This window comes from Microcebus murinus, chromosome 17, assembly GCF_040939455.1.
Source record: "Microcebus murinus isolate Inina chromosome 17, M.murinus_Inina_mat1.0, whole genome shotgun sequence".
In the NCBI taxonomy this organism is placed as follows: Eukaryota; Metazoa; Chordata; class Mammalia; order Primates; family Cheirogaleidae; genus Microcebus; species Microcebus murinus.
This window is the reverse complement of record NC_134120.1, coordinates 38,478,394-38,494,436: the sequence shown is the minus strand read 5'-3', so window position 1 is coordinate 38,494,436 and position 16,043 is coordinate 38,478,394. Positions and strand designations below refer to the sequence as shown.

The 16,043-nt window shown below is 36.3% G+C and overlaps 1 pseudogene; it reads right to left on the bottom strand.

Annotated features, from left to right (window-relative positions):
• Positions 1-1,284: 1,284 nt before the first annotated feature.
• Positions 1,285-2,295, bottom strand: LOC105855873 (WD repeat domain phosphoinositide-interacting protein 3-like; annotated as a pseudogene).
• Between the last annotated feature and the right edge of the window lie 13,748 nt (positions 2,296-16,043).

The following is a 16,043-nucleotide window of genomic DNA, read 5'->3' as shown; positions in this document are numbered from 1 at the left end:
GCGTGGTGGCGCATGCCTGTAGTCCCAGGTACTCTGGAGGCTGAGGCAGGAGGATTGCTTGAGCCCAGGAGTTTGAGGTTGCTGTGAGCTAGGCTGACGCCATGGCACTCACTCTAGCCTGGGCAACAAAGCGAGACTCTGTCTCAAAGAAAAAAAAAATTAAATTAAATAAAATTAAATTGCTTTAAAGGGAATTTAAGAAAATTAAATGTATACTTTAAGTAGTTGAGAATGTAGAACCCATAACCTACTTTAGTTACCAAATGTTAAAAAAAAAGTTCTGTGCCTTTCATTTTGAAAATGTTAGTGTATAGCTATTCTTATACATGTTGGGGACAGATGATGGTGAGAAAGGGAAGTGATGACAGGCTGGCTGAGGCATTTCCCGCCACACTGTCAGGAACTGCCAGAGGACGCTCTCGGGCACTGCTTTGTGGAAATGTCCCACTAAATTAAGTGACGCTTTCTTCTCTGACTACTTTTTAAAGTCTCTGCATGACTTCATTCCCTACACATAGTGGGGAAACTCTGTTTTAATCCAGAATTTAACCAAGAAACCCAGCCCCACACCTCTCAAGCCCGAGTACTGGCTGCTCTGCTTCCTGGGTAAGTCTGGTGTTGGCTGCATTCTGGTGGCTCCAACAGAGAGAGTGGGATGCCCACACGTGGGCATAGATAACCATGTCACAGGCAGAGAAGAGCACAGGACTGGGCTAAGCAAGGGGAAACATCCACACTGTGTTCTCTTAACAGGGCTATGTCTTTATCGTCCATGTTCAGATGGGAGAAGGAATTCCTTTCTCCTTTTCTATTGCAAGCTGCTGGTGTTCTATTTAAATCTGCTTGTAACGTAAGAACCACATTTACACACGTGTTTATTTCCCTACTGTAGACGCCGTAAAAATGGTGGGATCTGTTGCAAAAACGGACGTCAATGAGTCCATCCTCTCAGCCCAGGCACCAGGTCTGCACAGGGCAGGGTCCCAGTAAGTGTGCAGGTGCAGTGGGGCCCCTGAAGCCAACGCCGCGGGTGAGCAAATGGGTGACAGCCCATTTGCTCGGCCCCAGTGCTGAGCATCTATGGTGCCCCGATGGCAATCCTCTCTGTAATACTGGAAATGGGAAGTCTTTCTAAGAAAAGCAGACAACCATGTATGGCTTCCAGGCCAAGGTCCCTGGGAGCCACTCCAGTCCGTGGCCTGTGAGACCCACAGAGTGCGGGCGCCAGCCCCAGGAGTGTGAGGGGTCACAGCCGGCAGTGTTGTTGCACTCACTGGTGAGGAGTCACAGCATGTAGTTGGTCATTTCCAGGAACTATGCATAGACATCCCGGCTGCACGCCCCCTTGGGGTAGAAGAGCAATGTGTAGTAGCTGCCCCGTCTGCACAGATAGCAACGACAACAACGTTGGGCCCTGATCCAAAGGCACAAGCGCACAGAGAACCTGAGGTAACCCAACACTTGGAAAAAAAACTCCATTTGGAACTGAAGTATTTTGGAAAGTAACTGGCTGGTGCCAAGCTAGACTGGTTATTCCTTTTTGGATCTTCAGCTGCAAAAATGTGCACTGTGTTGTGATCGCTGGACACACAACTGAGGGAAGCATCCCATTTGAAGTTAAGGCAGTAAATAGTAGCTGCTTCACATCTTCTTCGTAGTGCCTGGATTAAATGCCCTGAGGAAGGATCAAATATTCTTATAAGGGTCCCTTTTTCAGAAGCGGTTGCAATTTTTGTTCCCTGCGGCTTGAGTGCAATGCAGTTCAGGACGCCCTCACGTGCAGGAATGTCTGCAGGTGGCTTCTCTGTGCTGGCCAGGTCTAGGAGCTGCACGTGGCCTGTGTGTGTGCCAGGGAAGGCCAGGAGGGAATTGTTACTACTGGGACACGGGACGCAGAGGCCTGTAGGGTTATAACAGGTTTCAAAGACGTGCAACTGATGGGGATCGTGTGTGAATGTAAACACCTTTGTCACGGAGTCCAAAACAACCACAATTCTATCTCACTGCAATTTGACTGCCTTGACCTCTGTAGAAAATTCTATTTCAATAACAGTGTTCTTTTTCAGGCCATCCCAGATCATCACTTTTTTGGGTGGGTATTTCAACTTTTTACCACCAACAACTAAAGATAAATAGTTGCAGCAAAATAACATTTCAACATGGCCAACTCCTCCTTCTAGAAATGTGTTGTACATTCCAGGGTCATATATAAGATTTCACTTGAAAAAGCATTTCCGCGTGTTTCTCTTTTACTTGTAGTGGATCGATGTTACAGACTCGGAACGCATTTTCCATCCCATATGGGGATGCTGGGCGCTCTGGTCTCGTGGGACCCACGCTGAGGCTGCTGTGGCCGGAAGTCTAAACATTGTTCTTATAAGGGTAAATTTTACCATTTTTACAGAAGAGTTTGCCTTTCAAAATGTAAACTGATACTGCATGGAGTATTCAAAAGTATGAAGCTTGAATTTTGTACCCAATATCAGACTCCATGTTAAGATAGTGACTTCCCTTGATATTTATATAAAATGAATGTAATAAAATTTTTCATTATGCATTATCGAAATTCATATGAAAATAGATGATACCCTATGTATAAAAAAACTTAATTTCTCATAAGTCTGGAAATCTCATCTTTAATAAAGAATAATGATACCTAAGTACAAACTTCCTAAACTTCAAAATGTTCTCTTGTATTCCTTTTCTATTCATGTAAAAGATGTACACAAAGAGTGTCATGAGTTAAAATGAAGAATTTGCTTAAAATTTAGCTTTAACGTCATCTGTCTCCATAAAATGACTCTTTTCTTTATGTGAGCAGAACTTTCAATTTATCACACAAGCAGTAAACCTTCTGGAAGTTTCTTCTCATGTGGACAAGTTTCCCTATGAGGGCCTACTATAGTTATTCTGTGCTGGTATTTACAGTCTCTTCATAATTGGGGGAAAGAAGAAAAAAAACCTAGAAATCTGTATTGATACACTTGAGAGGGAAGCACTTGGAAGTGGTTGAGATATTTTTATGCCATGCCCAGCTGAGAAATATTTGATTTAAACTTTATTTGGCCTATAAAAAAGAAGCATCAAACTGGATCCAGATTGTTAATTTATTGCATTAAGGATTAAGTACTTTTTAAAACCCCAGCTTTGTTAGTTTCTTTGCACTCAGCATTAACAAAAGCTATCATTTTGCAGAGAAGCTTCTGCTAATCCTTGGTGTCCTGAATTGCTATCTCAAAGAGGTGTTTGGTGCTCTAACTTGCAACTGCTACTGCTTTTTGTGGATCTACCTGCTGCTTTAGTCTCTCTGGGTCCTCTGGTCCCAGATGGTTACCTATTGCTGTGAAGTAAAAGAAAGCATTTTGTTTCTACACAATTTGGTGGGTATAGATCTTTTAGTTTACAAACATTCTGAAGCTGCCATTCTTTGGTGTCTTTGGTTTTCTACTGGCCTGCTTAAAATGAAATTCATTCCCCTACCGTGTGCCCAGTGAAGCAGTAGGAGTAGGAACCCTGCCTCCTTTCAGCTTCAACTACAGCTAACCTAGTAGATTCATCCTGCAATTCATTGTGTCAATCCTAAAGGATTGACTTCTTTCCATGATCTTGGAAATATTAATTTGTCATCTAATATTAAATTTTCTTCAGGAATTGCATATTCTTAAACATAACATTTCATGTCATTGGGCCTCAAATGACTCACTGGTATAATGAAAGAGGTCAGGAAGTAGACATATTAATGTGAAAAATGAAATAAATCATGACTGTATTTGATAAGTCAATAATTCAGAAAGTATGAGAAGGCAATGTATTGACTATTCACACATTCATTCATCCACTTATTAGAATATAAGCTCCATGCAAACAGGAGACTTTTTTTCTCTTTCTCTAACTCCAGTACCAGAAACTGTGGCCAGCACCTGTACTTCTAGCCAGAAGACACAAAGATGCATTACAAAAAATAACATAAAATGGCAACACTGTCCTGCTAAGGAACTTGTTACTCCATACGTGCTTTAGCTGTGTTACAATAAAAAAAGCTTTGGAAAAAAAAAATCTCAAGAAACCAGCGTTCCTCCTTGGACTTTGAAGCCTGCTTGGTATGTGATCTTTGGCATCATTTAACCTGTAGGTGCCTCAGTTTATTCATCTGGAAATGGAATAACATTGACTATGTGAGAATAATGCATTGATATCAGCCATGTATAAGAGAAAACTCAAGTAAGTGACAGAGGTTTTATTTTCTTCAAGCAATGAAAATTCCATGTAAATAGAGTACTTATTTTCTTCAAGTAATGGAAATTTATGGTTAGGAATTTAGGGCAGACTTAACAGCCCCATGATGTCACCTGGAACCAGTTTCTTCCTGTTTCCCTGTTTACCTGACCCTGGCATATTCTTCTCACTTCATGATTGCAGACAACTGTGAGACTGAAGGAACTTCAGTCTCACAATCATGGTCCAGGCAGAAAAGGAAGCTGAACTTCCTTTTAAGGAAGGCTGTTAGCTTCCTTTTAAGGAGTGAGGCACATGCTATATTTTCTCTTAGATCTCAATAGCCAAAACCATTGTATATTACATGTTTATAAGGAATGCCAGGAAATTGTTTTTTCAATGTAGTCAATTGTATATCCAACAAAATCAGAGCTCTTCTAGTAAAGAGGTAGGAAGGAATAAATACTGAGCAAGACGCTACATGTTTTAGTCATAAGTGTAAATCTGCTTATTTATATAATATACATTTGCTGTATGTGCATTCTGGGTTAAATATTTTGCTGTAGTTGAGATGGACAGAAATCTTGAAATCATTTCATATCTTGAAATGAAAGATAACAAAATAATATTATAAATCTTGTTCCATAAACATGGTCAAAAGTCTAAGAAAAAACTTGGTATGGAAGTCACAAGGCTAGCCAGTATTTAAGGGATGGGGAAGGTGACTCTACCTCGTGATTAGAAGAGCACTGCTGGAGCTAGCATCTCTGAAAACAAAATTGTACATTTTGTAAGGCCAATGATGCTATTTTGCATCATTCAGTTGAGTAGTGAAATAACTATTCGATATGCTTACCTTCCTCACCATGGTTAAAATACTCTAAAGTAGGAACTTTCTGGTAAATAGTACCCTGATACTTTTCCAATTTTAAATTCTCCACCTATATCTTTTCTGGGTAGCTGCCCCCATGAAAAGCATAACATTTTCTACTAGTTGTTCCAACACTAAATTGTACTCTCTGATGCAGTTCAGTACACTTCAAATTGGGCATCTTGGTTATGACAGTTAATATTTATTGAGTTTCCTCATATTGAAAATTAGAATAATACTATCTTCCTTCTTAATAACAAAGTTTCTGTATCAGATGAAATAATGAATGTTAAAGTTCTTCACAAGTTGCAAATTACTGTACAAAAATGAACTGTTAATATTATTATACTTTGTTTTCGCTCATCTTGGACTTGCTCTATCAACATTGCTCTTTCTCCTAAAGAAAATTTCTTTGCTAAAACTTTATGCCACTTAATAATGACACTCCATTTTCTTATGGCATGGCGATCCTTTATAATTAAAATAAAAATAAAAAAGATTAAATAAAGAAAAAACTTTATTTCCTTCAAAAAATTCTCCCCTAATTTGCCATCCTACTTAGTACTCTCACATCTCACTGCAATAACCAATCTGAATTCCGAAGTATATTTGACATTATTTATTCATTTCTATAATTTATGTTCTTTGTTTTTTACATATAGCCTTATTCAAATGATTTATTTATAGGCACTTCAGTATTAGTTGTAATAAAGGGAAGTAATCCATTGGTAATCTAAAAGCATGTTAAGGGCAGTTTATATTTGGTTTTAAAATGCATTTTTTCCCAGAGGATTTGCTTTCCTAATTATATTTTTTTCCTGCTAGACTTATACTTCATTTGTATTACTTGGGCAGGGGTACAGGAATTACTGAGGAGAATTCTAAGTACAGAGAGAAGATGGTTTGGATGTAAACAAAACTCCATCATGGCAAAGCCACACAATTTTAAAATATGTTAATCATTGAGCATTGATCACATAACACATTTGCTTTTGTTCATTCCATTTCTTCACCATATTATAAATTTCTTGTGTAAAGGGGCCAACTGCATACAAATTTTATAAATACTCAAATGAAATGTACTGAGCCCTTAGTATAAAAACGATCAATAACTCTTAGTGGCAAGAATACAGTTACCAAATTTTGAGACTGACCCAAAAACTAATCAGTTGATATGAGTTTTTTATGTATTTTATCTTTTCTCTTCTGAGATAAATGTGTGTATCTGTGTAAGTCTATGTAGAGAGAGACAGAGAGAAAAAAGGGAAATAGAACTAAAGGGATGAATAGAAAAATGAAAGAAAATGATGTTCCAGCTGATTTTTCTTTTTAGGTCAAAATTCATAATAGCATCAAGAAAGGTTTCATGGGAAAAAATACAATAAATATTTTTAACATATTTCATAAATATAAAGTGATTTCAGAGGTTACCTCAATTAATGTAATAGAATATTTATTGCTTTTATTTAATTTAAAGCAGCATATGCACTAGAAGTCTCTTAGCTAGGCTCATCTATAAACTATTAATGATTTAATTTGCATTTTCATCAAAAAAGAAAAAGAAAACATAGTTATTGCATAGTTCTCTTTTTCTCCAGACACTGAGTCATTATTTAATTAAGTAATGTTTATGGTTTTGCATACCACATTTCCATTTTTATCTGGGTTCTACATTTGAGTAAACATATATTTAATTTATCATCTCATATGTTTTTAATCTAGGCATATGCAGATCATTAGCTTTTTTATATTGCCGTGATTTCTTTAAATTTTTTAACTCACAGACAATGGTTTTGCTTTCTCTTTGAAAATAATGTTGTTAATAAGTTAGAGACAAAAAGAAAACCAAAATATTCTGTACAGCTTTTCAGTAACCTAGTTCACAGATTTCATATTTTAAAGTAATTGCATTTTTCCTATATACTGTGTGGTGTTTCCAATTACTTCTTTTTAATACATACTTGATTTTTCCACTGCATGTCTGCTTCTAAGAGCTATGTAAGTATTTAACTATGTTTTGAAAATTCTACAAACTCCTCATTAAAGCTTAAGCTAAGATAACATAACAGAACATTATTAAAATGGAAGAAATTGATATAATATGTAAACTCGGGAGACTGCGATCATTATCTACAATTATATAAAGAATTGTTTTCAGGAAACTAGGCAGAAACAGAAGTATAAAATTGCAAAAATAAAAATTGATTTTGAATATTAGGGAAACTAAATGAAAGTCTTTAAACTCTATGATGCCATTCTGAGCTAGGTAAAATAATTCCCTTGTATAGAATAGTTTATTGGATTCTTTAAAGAACATTAAAGCAAAGTGCCAAGAAAAAAATTCTACATCTATCTCTATGTATCTATTAATATATAATCTATACATTATCTATATTGCATGTGTTTTAAAAGAAGGTAGGAAAACTTACCAACACTTTATCAGACTGGGGATGTCTCACCAACATAAGTTCACTCCTTATACCATTGTTGTCCTCACTAATGGTAGAAGGAATCTCTAAACTTACCTTCTTCCAAACAAACAAACAAACCTGAGCAAGGTCAGGGGACCCGGCATTAGAGCTTCAATATAGTTGGAACACCCAGAATCTGGACCTAGTGATAATGCTGAGAAGCTGAGAGGTAGAGAACCAAATACAAAACAGAACAACGTTGAGCAGACAAGCTGGGGGCTGGCCTGAGTCTAGATGCCCTTAGTCACATGACCGTAAGAAGAGTAGGAAGATGAGGAAGTGAACCAGAGACACGTCCTCTGAGTCCGAATCTTTGAAAGGTGCAGCTGTCAGAGAGGCAAAAACTATCTCTGGAAGAAACTTTGCCCAAGATACCTGTAGGATTAAAATCACAAAGATTACTAAACAGACTAAAAGCCTATCCTCTGCAATGATGAACAGCAGACAAAGATACAAAAATTGGGGAAACAAGCACTAAAGATTTGAGAATGTCTGATACAAACTGTTGGACAGCGATGTAGAAAATTCAAGAACATGAAAAAATTCAATTATAAAGTAGGCAAAGAACAAAAAGCCATGAAGAATTGTTTGCAGATATGAAAAATAAATTAAATTTCTAGAAATGAAATATACTGCTGAAATGAAAACATATTAAATGGACAGATTAATACATTGACTACCACGCAAAACAAACAGAAACTTTTCCTTGGGGACATAGTGTTTTATTATGAAAATAGAATAAAAACTTTGAGTGTAATTTAAAGGTAAACATAAATAGAAAAACAAAATGTATTGACTTCTATTCATTTAATCCACGTTTTTAGAATTAAATTGTCAATATTAATTGTAACAATAAAGACATCAACAAGATTTTATATATGCTTCATGCAGCCCGGGGATCAAAACTAGAGTGAGTTAAATACAACTTTCATGGTAGTTAATGTGTTAAATGGCAGATTAGATGCATTTGAAGAGAATTTATGAACTGGAAAATATATGCAAAAAATTACTTTGAAAGTAATAAGGAAAAATCAGAAGGTGGAAAACAAGAAAAAGAAAACAAGAGACATGTGGGCTAGCATGAAAATTCTTAACATATCTGTTTGCAATTCCAGGTGTAAGTATTAGACAGACTGTTGAGGAGGCAATATTTAAAATAATTATGGTAGCAAATTTTACAGGTATACAAACATAGATTTCTAAATCCAATGCATCACAATCAGGATAAATTTTTAAGAAGACAAGACACATTAGTAAAACTAAAAAATAAAAAAGTCAAGGACAAGGATCTTGAATAGAGAGAGAAAGGAGAAAGAGTGCCTATATTAGAATGTCTGTTAGAAGGACCACAGCATGGTCAACAGCCAGTATGAAAGCCAGAATTGAGAGATAACTATCACTAGGAATTAGGACTTGGAGTATATTATGTTATACTGTTATGATACTCTTTGCATAGAATTTCAGGTTAATCACACCTAAACAATATATTATATAGGATAACATATAGATAGCTAAAACCATTTATATGTGCGATATATGTATAAATATATGTATGTATATGTATATAGCAAGGGAATGGTTAACACAGTGTATTCTGAAATATGGTTATCATAAAAGGAGAAGAAGTAGGAGAATAGGATAAGAGAGAGGTACACTCATAAGTGTAAGTTACAGGTAGTGTTGCATTTTTGATAAGTATAGTGAGTGGATCATGGGTTCACACTGTATCATACACAATAAACAGGTGAAAGCAAGCAAGCATAGACTAAGATGATAGTGCATCATGAACCAAGTAAAGGTTAAAATAAAATCCAAACAAAAAATAATCTCCCCAATTAAGTAATTGCACAAAAGAAATAGATTACATGAGACAAAAATATTCACTTAGAATTATCATTAACTGATAATAATAAACCTTAAAAAGTTACAAAAGAAAAACAGCTATTGAGTTTAAGGAAGGACTATGTGAATAGTCCTTCTCATCAACATAAATTTCTTTTCTTGCCTCATGGTTGAGAATAAAAGCCAGCCACAGAATAATTTTCTAGGATCATGGACTCTCAATCCCCTTTCTATTGCACATGGTAAAATACTTATCATCAAAATACATAGTTACTAATCTACTTCTAGTGGTTCTACACAGGCTCAACAGAAATAGGTTGCTGTTGCTATTCCAGCATGAAAGAAGCTTGAAAGTTACCACTCTGTCCAAATAACAAATAAAAGGCTGAATAAGCTGAAAAAATCAACAAATTTCTTATATCCATAAGAATATATCCTGTGACCCTGAGGTCACAGGGAAATCTTCTGCTCTCAAAATTAAAGAGATTGACAAGTGAATACAGAGAATCACAATTTACTGGAGGAGAAATCTCAGATGCCTAGGTAGGAAAACTGGAGCTATAATTGACAAATTGCTGGAGGCTCAATGTGGACAAGTCTGAGAGATAAAAACTCCAGGGGATCTGGTGAGGGGACCCCCCACACTTTTCTGAGTTTTACCTCCTGGAACTGTACTAAGTTCTCATGATGACTGCTGGAGAAAAATCTCCTCATGCTTTTGGCAGGGGGAGGGGAAAGTAATTATTTTTAAATACACCAGAGAATTCTGTTCTTAACAAAATTTGCCCTCAGAAGAAACTATTTAACCGGAGTCTCACCTGCTGATTTTATCAGAGCCCAAGCGATCCGGTGGAAGGAAAATATACAGCTACAGCTCCCTATAACCTTCCATGAAAGAAAAGAGAAATACTCAATCCAACCCACTCTAGCATTGGGTCCCCCGTAAGGGGAAGAGAAGGGGAAACTGAAGAGCTGGTGTGAATTTACAGTCCAGAGGCACAGGTTCATTAAAAGACTGTGGTGTAATTATAGGACTACAGAATTCTTCCTCTCTCCTCATATCTTACTAGTACATTATTAAAGGTCTACTCATAGCAGTTCCTTTTATCCAGTAAATGATGCCCAGCTATGAAGAAAAAATTACAAGACATACTAAAATACAGTTTGAATAGGCAGAGCAAGCATCAGAACCACATTCAGATATGGCAGGGATGGTAGAGTTATCAGATGGGATTTTAAAACAACAATGATTAATATACTAAGGACTCTGGTGGAGGATAAGATGGAGAAAAATAATAAAGAGATATTCCATCTTAGTGGTAGACTTGGTGTTGTCAAGACATCAGTTCTTCACAACTTTATAGATTCAATGTAATCTGAATCAAAATCCCAGCAAGTTATTTTGTGAATATCAACAAATTGGTTACCAAGTTTATACAGAGAGACAGAAAACCCAGAATAGCTAGCACAATATTGATGGAGAGGACCAAAGTTGGGGGACTAACAACACAACCCAACAGCAAGACTTAACACAAAGCTACGGTAATCAAGATGTTAATACTGGGGAAAGAATAGGCAAGAATAGACAAATAAATCAATGGAACAAAATAGAAATACCAGAAATAGATCTACTTTAATATAATCAGTTGATCTTTGACAAAGGAGCAAAAGCAACACAATGGAAAAAAAGATAATGTTTTCAACAAATGGTGCTGGGAAAGCTAAACATCCACATGTTAAAAAAAGGAATCTAGCTCCTTAGTACAATATTTAGTCAAGGGAGTTGAAAATTTATATCTACATAAAAATCTGCACATAGATATTTATAGCAGCTTTACTCAAAATTGACAAAACTTGGAAGCTGTTCTGGGGTAGATGAGTGGATAAAATGTGTTATATCCAGACAATGGAATAGTATTAAGTACTAAAAACAAATGAGATATCAAGCCATGATAAGACATGGAGGAAATTTAAATGCATCTTACTAAGTGAAAGAAGCTAATTTGCAAAGGCTACATACTGTATGATTCCAAATATATGTCATTCTCTAAAAAGCAAAACACAGGGATAGTAAAACCTCAATGGTTGCCAGAGTTTTGGGTGGGGGGATAAATAGGCAGAGCATAGGGGATTTTTTATGGCAGTGAAACTACTCTGTATGATACTATAATGTTGAATGATGATGAATATATGTCATTATACATTTGTCAAACCCATGGAACATACAACATCAAGAGTGAACCCTAATGTGAACTATAGACTTTGAGTGATAATGATGTGTCAATGTAGGCCCATTAATTTTAACAAATGCAGCACTGTGGTGGAAGGGGGGATGTTAATAATGGAGAAGTCTATGCCTGTGTGGTGGTAGGGGGTCTAGAAAATCTGTACTGTTCACTCAGGTTTGCTGTGATTCTAAAACTGCTCTAAAATACGTCTATTAAAAAACAAGAAATAAACGAATAAGGTGAATTTGAAATGCTGCATTAAGTGAAGGAGTGATAACATAAAGAAAATAGCTCAATGACAATATTAAATATAAAGTACCTGGATATAAATGATTCAGGATGACACTGTCTATGAAAGTTCTCTCATTTTATTTTGTAAGTTATCAAGTGACATTATTTTAGGAATACGATGCAACTGGAATTGTTGTCTCTATTTGTCCTGCATCAGCTAATGTTGTTCCTATCATTAGGAGTCCCTTTTGTTCACCTTGGCCTTCTGGAATGAGACAGAGAAGAAAGACTGATTTGGATCACAAAACGTTGCCAAGATTTGTTGATTCTGTGTTGGCTGCTAACATAATAACAATAATGCTATGGATAAACTCAGCCAAGTTCAAAGGGTATACTTTTGAACAAAATTTGCACTAGCCAAATACATACATTTTCAATTTGTTTTTTATTATAAAAATTATGGCCTTTTGAAGAATTGTGTTTTTTTCACATGTGAAGCAAAGAAACATATTAAACACAGAGTACAGAAAGTATAGGACATTCTCAAAGGTGGTAGAGAGCAGACTGCTCCAAGAAGGAACAGTGCCACCTTAGGGTTAGGGTCTATCTTTTTTTTTTTCCTTTCATTTTTTTTTTTTTATTTCAGCATATTACATGGGTACAAATGTTTAGGTTACATATATTGCCTTTGCCCCACCAGAGGACATGCTTGAAGCTCTGAAGAATTGTTTATACTCTGTTTACAATTACTTTTTAAAATCTGGCTTCTATTTTTAAAATTTCTTTTTAAATTTTGGTAAGAACGCTTAACATGAGATATACTCTCTTAACACATTTTCATGTGTCTAGTACAATATTGTTATCTATAGGCACAATGTTGTGCATCGTATCTCCTGCACTAATTCTAATTCTTATTGCATAATTGAAATTTTGTACATGTTGATTGACAACTCCCCACCTCTCCCTCTCCACTGCCTGTAGCAACCACCATTCCATTCTTTGCTTCTCTGAGTTTGACTATTGCAGATAGTATCCCATATATATATATATATATATATATATATATATCCCGTGTTTCCCTGAAAATAAGACAGGATCTTATATTTATTTTTCCTCAAGAAGACACCCTAGGGCTTATTTTCAGGGACTGTGTTTATTTCCCCTCAAAGCCTCAGCTTGCAGCACGGACAGGATGGCCAGGACCTGACAGGGGGAGCCGACCTTGTTGGTGGGGCTGCCCACACCTTTCCAGTCACCTCTGGGATAGTAACTGTCACAATGGGGCAGATGAGAAGGGCTGCTAGTCTTCTTTACCACTCCGCTACAAAATGCATGGGTTGTGCAGCTACACTGCATAGCCACGCCCATCACTAGGTCTTATTTTCAGGGTAAGGCTTATATTGCACAAATGCTTAGAAATCTGCTAGGGCTTATTTTATGGGTAGGGCTTATTTTCAGGGAAACACAGTACCACTTTTCTCTTTATTCATTCATCTGTCTATGGATATTTTGATTATGTGTGTACCTCAGCTATTGTAAATAGTACTATCATGAACATGGGAGTGGTAATATAATTTGAGATACTCATTTCAATTATCTTGTATTAATTCCCAGAAGTAGGATTGATAGATAATATGGTAGTTCTATTTTTAATTTTTTGAGGCTCTCCATATTGTTTCAAAGCAGCTGCACCATTTTGCATTCCCATCAACATTGGGCTTTCAACTAGGTTCCAATTTTTCTACATCTTGGCCAACACTTGTTTGTGGTTGTTGTTGTTGTTGCTGCTGCTGTTTTGATAATAGGCATTAGAACAGGTGGGAGTGATATCTCATTGTTATTTTGAGTTGCATTTCCCTGATGATTAGTGATGTTGAACATCTCTCCACATACCTGTTGGCCAAGTGTATATCTTCTTTGGAAAAAATCTATTCAACTCTTTAGTTCATTTTTAATTGGGTTACTGGCAGTTCTTGCTAATAAATGGTAGAGGGTCTTATATATTTTGGATATTAACCTCTTATATATCTCCACATATTTTCTCCCATTCTATTCATTGACTTTTTGACTCTGTTGATTGTTTCCTTTCCTTTGTAGATTTTTAACGTAGTTCCATTTATTTTTACTTTTGTTGCCCAAGCTTCAGTCAGATCTGTGAAATCATTGCCAAGACCAATGTCATGAAGTGGTTCACCTATTTTTTTTTTTACAGCTTCATGTATTATGTTTGCATCTTTAAACCTTTTGGAGTTGATGTTTGTGTATGGTGTAAAATAATTTTCTTCTTTTATATCTGGACATCCAGTTTTCCTTGCACCATTTGTTGAAGAGACTATCCTTTTCCCATTTTTTGCCCTTATTAAAGATTGAACATGTATGTGTGGATTTATTTCTGGACTTTCTATTCTGTTCCACTGGTCAATATGTCTGTCTTTATGTCAGTACTATATAGTTTTAATTACTCTAGCTTTGTAATAAAATTTGAATTTTTGAATTTTGAGGCCAGACACAGTTGCTCATACCTGTAATCCAATCTTAGCACCCTGGGAGGCTGAGGTGGGGGATTGCTTGAGGTCAGGGTTTCTGGAGCTTTGTCTTGTTCTTTTATTTGGAACAGATCTCCTTGTTTCTTCATTTTCTTTTACTCCCTGTGTTGGTGTTTGTGCATTACGTAAAAGAGCCATCTCTACCAATCTTCATAGACTTGCCTCGCAGAAAAGAAGAAGATCTTCACCAATTAGCCTGGTCAGAGATTCTGGGTGTCTCTCAAACCTTTGTAATCTTCGAAGCTACTGTATTTGTTCTTAGCAGTCCCCAGAAATCTAGAGTATGTCAGGTACTATTATGACCCAGAGAGAGGTAAGACAGAAGCCAGTCCTTCAGGTGGCAGATGGAAATGTTGGGGTACTAGGTATGTGAACCAATTCCTTCTGTCTTCACTGAGAATCTGGGAGATGGAGCTTAGCACCCACTTGCTCTAGAGGCAGGAAGGGAACTTCAGCGAATGCTCACATATTCCTTCAAATTGCATGCTCTTTCAAACCATTACTTTGCTCTCTGTAGCCGGGTGACTCGAAAATGCAGCAATCAGAGACAAGAGGGTTAGAAACCAGTCTCTCAGGTAGCAGTCCAAAAGTTGGGAGGGGGACTAGATTATAGTCCAACTATTTCTGGGGAGAAGATGAAAGCTTGGTTTTAACACTGGAGTGAGCTGAGGAGAGGAGCCATGGCAAGAGTCACATGCCCATTTAAAAGTGCAGATTTGTTCTTTGTAGCTTCAAGGTGACTAGTGATTGCCAGCCCCATTAGCTACCAGAGACAGTCGAGTTGGAAGCCAACAAGTTGGAACAACAAGAAATGTCAGGGTGCTATATGTGAGGTCCAAAACTTTCACTCCTTAGGGAGAAGCTGGAAGTTAGGGGTTCCCTCCCAATCATACATCACTGTGCCAAGGGTGGAATTTATGGGGAAAGTGTGTGTCAGCTTTCCCTACCAATTTTGATGTGGATAGTTTCTTACTCACCCAGGATACAGGAGCCTCTCAATCTGTTTCTGAATTTATCACAAAGGAAAATGATTCACATGTTACTATTGAACTTGTCTATTGAGCGGAGTCTGAAAACTCTTCTTCTGCCATGGTGTTACTCTTACTTTTTAATAAACATTATCATAATCTTGTGTTAAACTTTTATATTTTTATATATCTGCATTAATTGACAAGTTTTTCATGCATGAAAAAATACACATTAAATATTCACATTAGCATATTATTGTTTTAGAAAACATGTGAAGAGATTTTAGTACAAGTAACTATGTTCAGAAAGCAGTACCATTTCATATAAAAAAAGACTTGAAATAAATCTGGTGCATATATCATAATTTTTAATAAATGTTGCTCACATAATAAGAATAAAGCTATAGATAAATTCAGTCCAGGTCAAAGAAAACACTTCATAGCATAGTTTTCAGAGTCTCTTTTTAATACCATTAATGGTTTCAGAGCAACAATAAATCAATTTTTATACCATTGCAAGCATTTGAATAGCTTTATAGAAATATAATATTTAGTCATATAAAATTTAAATAAAATATATAGGCATAAATAAATATAATACATAAGGCAGATTTTTCAGTGTAAGAATATATTTAGCCTAAATTCGACCCTACTTATTTCCCCCTATGGTG